Here is an 8,286-nt window from a genome sequence, read left to right as displayed (position 1 = left end):
TGCAATGGTTTTTTGAACACATAAATATTTTAATATTTGTATAAAATATACGTTTTTTTTAATACCATTCTAAGCTGTAGCAAACACCCCAACTTGGACTCGTTAAAAATTCAATTTACGAAGTATTATATTGATACATATATATGTAGATGACATATACATATATTTCATATATATATACAGTTGTACTAACTTTAACTATTAATTTATTTAATTAAAGTGTTGTTGCGGTCTATGCAAACAACAAATTTAAGTCATAATATAAGATAATTTGAAAAGCACTTAAAATTAACTTCTTAACTTTTGTAAAACTCAACTGCGACACTATATAATTAATAAGTGACACCACAGTATTAAAGGCATTCATCAAAAAACAAGCGTTCTAACTATGAATATTTTGTAACCACACATAAAAATACATGAGTTTCCGATGTTTGTGCTGTAACTGCACGTATTATTTTTTTATTCTAAAATTGTAACAAGTAAAAGAAACTTTTGGCTTTCTGCAAAATAAAACCAATTAGCTTAACAGTCACAATGGAAACTCACAAATTTTGCTATTTAAACAATTGAATATTGTAAAATATATTTGAATATTAAGTTGCCACGAAGCTTGAAATACCCAGAAGGAAGCGTTGTATATACATATATATATATTATATATATATATAAATGAACAGCATGATGACCTCAGTCGACTTAGCCATGTCTGTCTGTATATAAGCGAAATTGTGCCACAGTTTTTGAGATATCGATCTGAAATTTTGCACACGTTCTTTTCTCTTCAAGAAGCTGCTCATTTGTGAGAATCGGAACTACTATACCATATAACTTCAATACATTGGGGAAGATTTATTTTAAAAAATTAAGCATAGATTATTGTCTAAAACAACACTATAATATCCGAAAAAATTTTCAGATCGGACCACTATAGCATATAAAAATCTGATCAATCAAAATCTAGTTTCCGTATGGAACATTTTTTTTTATTTGACAAGATATCTTTCCGAAAACTGGCATAGATTATTGTCCAAGAGAACTCTACAATGTCAAACAAATTGTTTAGATCGGCCCACTATAGCATATAGCTGCCATACAAGCAGGTGGACCAAAATTAAGTTCTTGTAAAGAAATTTTTTGTATTTATGAAGGGTATTATAGCTTCGTTGCAACCGAAGTTAAGGTTTTTTCTTGTTTTTATGTTTAAATGTACATACATATATACAGTTGTCCACAAAATAATAGGAGTGCCAATATGAAAATTATATTTGGGTACATAACGTTTCTGGATCACATGTAAATAACGAGATACAATAGCTGTGTACTGCTAACAGGATATTTACATTAAAAGATAGAACTAATTTTTAATGTGATGTTCTGTATTATCGTTCAGTTTTACTAGTTCTCGGATACCCTTGAAATTGCTTGCCACAAAAAAAATAGGAGTGTTAAAAATTTCCTTACTATAATAATCTTTAATTTAAAAAATATTCGCAAAATAAATATTAGGATAGTAAGTAGAGTTTCATAATCTAAAAGCAACTCGAATTAGTTATGGTAAATTTTATCCTTGGCTTTTAATTCAGTGGGTAGAGGAAAGTGTTCTACAGAAGGTCGAGAAGAAGATGTCTCCTGGCCGTGTTTAAATAGCGAAATATGTTGCGGTGCGGTGTTCCCCTAACATGGAAAATAATCCCTGATTTAGAACAAAAACCGTCAAACTTGGCGATGGTAGGGGGTAGCTTTTCACATAGTGGAGTTGGAACCATTCTCTTGAGTGAAAGTCTCGTGGATCAAGTGGCATATGTTAAAATATGGATGATGGAATATAGCATTTATATGGGTATATCAAGAAGATAATGACCACAAACAGATCAGTGGTGTGCAAAAAAATGATGTAGAGGCAACGGAGTTGAAGTTATGTCTCAGTCTATTCAGATAACAGATAATAAAAGAAGTGTTATTGGACGAAAACTAACCAATTCGGCAGTTATTAAAAGTGATTTGGGAAATATTATAATTTCAACATTGCCAGGATCTCATAGACCCTATCCCCAGTAAGTGTGTTGCTCTATTAAAAAAACCAAAGCTATTCAAAGAAATATGAATTAATTTAATATTCAGTAAAGGTTTGAAATCATTTAAATTTAAAACCTTTTTCGTACTACTCCTAATTTTATGTGGAACTAATTTTTAGTTTATTTAACATAAGCTGTGATATCGAATTTTCGTTACGTTCAATTGAAATATATGGACTACGGAAATATTAATATATCATTAGTGAATGCCTTGTGCAAAATCTTTGATACTTAAAACATGTTTTTTATTAAAAGTTTAAAGATTCGTGTTGTTTATGATGTCACTCCTATTTTTTTGTGGATATCTGTATGTGGTGCTCATCGTATAGTAATTATATTATTGAAAGCAATTGCTAAAAAGTTTAATGCCAAATTACCTTCATAGAAACGTGAAATAATTAATAAATCAAAAACATGAATAAGACTTTTGCAATACAATTTAATTTTTATTTGTTTGCTACTGTATGTAATTATGTATGTAATGTAGTATCTACATTTGTTAAACAGTGTTACAACTGTTTCGAAGGTGCATTATTAGGCGCTTATGCATCCAATATCAGTGTTTTTATTTAAGTTTTTTTTTTGCATAAGCTTATTCCTCACACTATGATTGTATTGTAATTGTATTTTTAACGTGTATTGTCCTTGTGTAAACATACATATGTATACTACATATGTACAAGAATACGTGTTATTATTTTGTAAGAATTTAATGAAAAATAATCAGATCTCAAACGTATAGAAACCACAAATGAACAAAAACAAAAGATGTATAACGGTATATATTGCGTTAGCGTTATTGTTGCTGTTTGCCTAGGTACCTTTATGATGTGCGTGCTGCAAGCAATATTGCTCGCATTTGTTTTCTCTTAGTTTGTATTTTTTTTCCTTAATTGCCGAGTGTCATTGTATATCATGTTTTATTGTCTGTGTGGTGGATGTGCCTGTGCTTTTCGCTACAACATATACATACAGCTATATTTTTCTGTATAAGAGATCAAGTAATGAATCACTCTTAAGTAAATTTTCGTATATTATTAAACAAATACATTAAAAAATACATATGTCCTGTTGTAAGAATCCAATGTATGTATGTACAACGTAACATTGTAGGTCATAGGCATTTACATTAATACATTCATACATTACAACAAAAACAAAGAAAAATACATATGTATATAACGACGTACATATATATACCTACTTGCATACAAATATTTAGTGACGTGCATAAGTAGAACAATATTTGTGCTTACCTTAAATACACAATATACATTAGCGTATTTCCAAACTTGATTTTTTTTTTTTTGCAAACGCCCGTTGAAAACGCTTACTTCAGCGGGTGTTTGCAAAAAACGCAAACAACTTGGGAAATAACGAACACCCTAATATACATCCATATAATATATGCATATATGTACATATATATTTTGCTTTAATTTACATATATGCATGCATGTATTGAGTTTTTCGTATATACATATATTAATTTAAATGATCTAAAAGATTTTATTATATTTGCCACTTTGCTAACAGTTTATAGTTTTACATATTACTATAATATTATTGAACGCAAACATTTATATACATATATAAATATTGATTTATATTTTACGTATTTTAAGTTTATTGATAAACATTGAAAAAGTGCTAGAAACTGTAGAAATTATCAGCAGTTATTTGGAAATATACATATATGTACATATTGCGATACGTAAGACATGTTGGGCCAAAATTAAGCAAAAACAACAAATTATAAAAACATTTAAATACATAATTATTCGACAACAAAACTAAAAGTTTTGGTTTCTTTATTATTTACAAAAAAGAGTAAATGAATAAAAACATTTAAATACATAGATTTCGACTATAAAACCGAAATTATTTGTTTACATTTATTATTATAATTTTTCAATATGCTCAAGGGCGAAAAGAAATAAAAAGTTAAAATGATTGTATTTAATACACATTTACCGATACTACATTCAACGTAAATAATTTTTATTATTATAATTATTTTTTTAGGATTCACATATTTTCGCCTTTACGTATTTCGTGTTCGGCCATTTTGGTTATCTTTTCAAAAGGAAAGTGAATTTTTAGTAAAATATCAAAAGCTGTTTTTGCCGTATTTATTAAACTAAATATTATTTCAAAAAGTATAGTGTTAGAAATTTGCAATTCTTTCCTTTTTTATCCCTTGTCATTCCAGCCTTTTATTTTAAAAATATTTTTTTTTATTTGTTACTCCAATTTTTAAATTAAAAAATATTTTCTCAATTTTTAATCCAAAACGTTTGGGATTAAAAATTAAATATTCCGTTTTAAGCTTTTATTATTAAATTAAAAAATGAAATTTCGAATCTTCAGTTTTTAATCCCAAACATTTTGAATTAAAAATTCACTTTTCCATTTTTAATTCTGATTTTGGGATTAAGAAATTAATTAAATTGTAAATAAAAATTAAATTCAAAATTAATTTTTAATATTTTTCTCTCAAAATTTTAAAATTTAGTTTTTTATTTCGAAATTCGAAATTAAAAATTGAAAATTAAAAATCTAATTTTTTATCCAAAATTTTTGAGGCAAAACATTTGCAACCCTAGTGATTACTAACGGCAATTATTCAATAATAATTTCAATTTGTATTTCTCTATATTTAAAAATTGTTCGAGGGTATTCATTATGCAATAGCACCACTATTTGCTCATAGAAGATATCTAAAGTTCCATAGACATTAATTCCATTATTACTTAACCCGCTCTTCAATTATCCAACTTCATTGTTTATTCAAATTCAAGCTTTAACGGCAATACTCCCCTCTATTCTCTAGTCAAGTCCTGTAAAGTAATACTGCCATATTATGTTCATCATTTAAGTAGATGATTTCGTGAATTTCGGATTGATATGGCGTACGAAGCAAAATCGAAATATATCGGTTGGCACTCGGAACGTAATGTCCCACAAACGAGTGTAGATATTTCTGACATGAAAAAGTGGCTCAAAATCGATCAGTCAATCTGAGTCTGAAAGCTAGTGTGACCCGCTATTTTTCAGATAACTTCATAGCACAAGTAAGAGCAGAGTATACTTCTTTTTAGTTCAGTTACAAAAGTACTCTATAAAATAAATATAAAAAGCCTCTGCTAAATTAGCTTGTCCCGAAGTTAAAAATTTTTTATGAGAGAATAATATACTACGGTTTGATATGTTTTCATCAATTATTTACAAATTCAAAACACATCTGCAATTTCTAGGAAACTTTTTATAGTAAATATGTCCAACCATAACCTCAAAATTTTATACGCGTCGACTGTTTATAAATTATTCAATTCAGTTCGTAATTTTTATCGACAGGGTCTTATTACAAAGATGTAGAATAGTTACATGCTTACTGATCGACGTATGCATGTATGAAGAATTAAGTAATTTAATATTAAACATATAAATACATGTGTACATATGTACAAAATACAACAATAGGAAAATTAATCACTTAAGTGTGCCCTTCTAAAATTTATATCAAACAAATTTTGCAATATCCTGAAAATCTGAAAATTCTATAAACGCGAGGATATAATTATTAGTATTTAGTTAATCAAAAAAAAATATCGCTAATAAATAGTTAACTTACATATTATACTGCTGTAGTAAGCGAAATTAATTGATATGGGTTTAAATATGGTATATGTAATATGGAGAATTATAAATTAACAATTAAGAAGCGAGCATACCTTATTCACTGTAATGATCTTTAGTTAAATTTAAAAGTATGTATTTCCAAAAATTAATAATTGAAAATCGAAAAAAAAAACCAATGTGACAATTGTTCACTTACATAACAGACACACTGTAGTTTATTATCTACTATTCGATTACTGTACGGTATTGTATGTATTGCATTGTATTTTAATCTTTTTGATGTTAATTTACTTCAATCAATAAAATAAAATATCTAAAGCAGATAGAAAAGAAAACGTCCATTTTCTTTCATTTCGGAATTGAAACAAGAAAAAACGTTAACTTCGGCTACCCCGAAGCTACCTATAATACTCTTTTTTTAAGCCGTAGGGAGGGTTTAAAAACACTTAAACATTCCCCCCTTATATCATGGATTTTTCCCTTTCCTTGGGACCGCTTTCTGTGTTTCAAATTCAAGTGTTTGCTTCCTGTCTGTTGTCTTGTGGACATATGTATTTCTATTCCGTCCTTTCATAACCAGAGTTGGCTTCTCTCCTTTGCGATCTATTGGAATGACGCCACTTATCATTAGCATTGCGGATTCGGATACAGTGCGGTTCGTCGAAGCGACTCAATGTGTTGGTCCATATTTCGCTACCATATAACAGCATGGACTGTGTTGTGTCCTTGTGCAGTTTTCATCTACTTGCAAGCGGATCTCCGGTATTTGCTATAAGTCTTTATAGTGATATTGTTATATTGGCTGGCCTTTTAGCAGCATGCTTTAAACAACCTTCAAGTTAAGATAACTTAATACTGAAAAAAACATATTTTTGGAAGATCTTTAACTTTTGAATGTCAACTATATGCTATAGTAGTCCGATCGCAGCAAGAAAGCAGTTCGTTGTACCGTTGTCTTGGGGAATAATCAATATATATATATAATACCAAATTTAGTGCCCTGAGTTCTCAAAGGGGTCCGTAGTAAACTAAATTCATTTTGTATTATTTCCGTCACGATGTTGAGAAAAAAGTCTACCAACTTACATAGAGGAACGTTTTCTCGCTTTTGCAGATTGTCACGAAAAAATCGGCAAAACTATTGAATATTTAATTTGCAAAACAAATTCAAAAGGCTCACTTCTAAGATCCAAATTATTAAAGATTGGGGGATTTTAAACTGCATGTTCAAAAACTTAATCGTGATAGTCAACAAATTTCAAAAGAACCGTTTTTTCATTATATTAGGTGCGAAGCTAACTTCTCGCTGTTTTGCAGAGCATGTGTTATCGATCGGAACAAATAATAATCAATTTTTTTTTCAGCGCATATAGTCGCTTTGAAATGGCTTGGCGGGTGACTCTCTCGGCCCGTGGTTTCTCTTGGGACAGCCCCTCCGTAAACTTTTTGGAGGTCCCGATGTGCTTTAGCTGCTGATTTCTTTGGCTGAAAGAAGAAAATCAACACTTCCCTCAAAAAGACGATTATTTTGACAATTAAACAAAGGCACTAATGTGGAAACGCAGTTTTCAAAATCGCACAAAACAAATTTGTTCCACCCAACATCAAGAAGAAAGAAAATTTAAAGAGTGCTCAGCTGAGTAGGCTTAAAATGGTATACAAAGATGGTTTGTTCAAGTCCAGCCAGTTCAAAGTTATCGGAATCTTCCCGGATTTTCGACAAAAACGGTTTTTCGCCGATCTAATCCTTGGAGTTCTAAAAATTTGTGAAATGCATTAAAAAGGCAATCGAACTAACATATAGGTTAATTTTTTTTTTTAATCATTTTAAATTTTTAATCAAATTGAAAAATTTTTAAAAATGTTTAATCCCAAAAATCGGAATAAAAATAAAAAATTAAAATGTTAATCCTAAATACCGTACTGAAAAACAAAAAAATCTTAATCTTAGTTTTGGTTGATTAAAACGGACGGCGCATGAGCGCCAGACCGCTGTTGGATGCTTAACCAAACTAAGCCTTATTCAACAACGGAGTGAATTTGATTTTTTCCACCCCAACTGCCCAATATCTCTTAAGTAGGAACATTCGGAGCCGTGAAAGAAATTCCGTCTCATCCGGCTGAAGGCCGGGCATTCGCATAGATAGGCGCATGCTTTGCCTTCCACCGAATTCACTTTTTCAACTGTCTTAAGGTGAGATCTTAAGGGTAGGTGCCCTGTGATGACCCCTAAAATGTAACGAAGTTCCTTTTTATGTAGAAGAAGAAGTTGTTTGATCTTTCCACCAGCAACACTACCACCCCACTACTTTGCCCTGCGTTGTGACGCCAAGTCTGGACCGGCTCCAATCGTCTAAAATCATGCTACGTGGAGTTCTTCTTACCGATAATATAAAGGAAAATTTAAATCTCGGTCATTACGACGTCATTTCCGGCAGTCCCTGTGCTTCCGCGTTGACAGCAGAACTTCTGACAGGATCATCAAAAGTCAAAAGAAGGACATAAAAAGCTAAGACCACTAACTAGGTATTGGAAAGAAAAAAAAAACAAATAAAGTGAAAATTGT

Source organism: Bactrocera oleae, chromosome 3 (assembly GCF_042242935.1).
Source record: "Bactrocera oleae isolate idBacOlea1 chromosome 3, idBacOlea1, whole genome shotgun sequence".
In the NCBI taxonomy this organism is placed as follows: Eukaryota; Metazoa; Arthropoda; class Insecta; order Diptera; family Tephritidae; genus Bactrocera; species Bactrocera oleae.
This window is presented reverse-complemented; position numbering follows the sequence as displayed.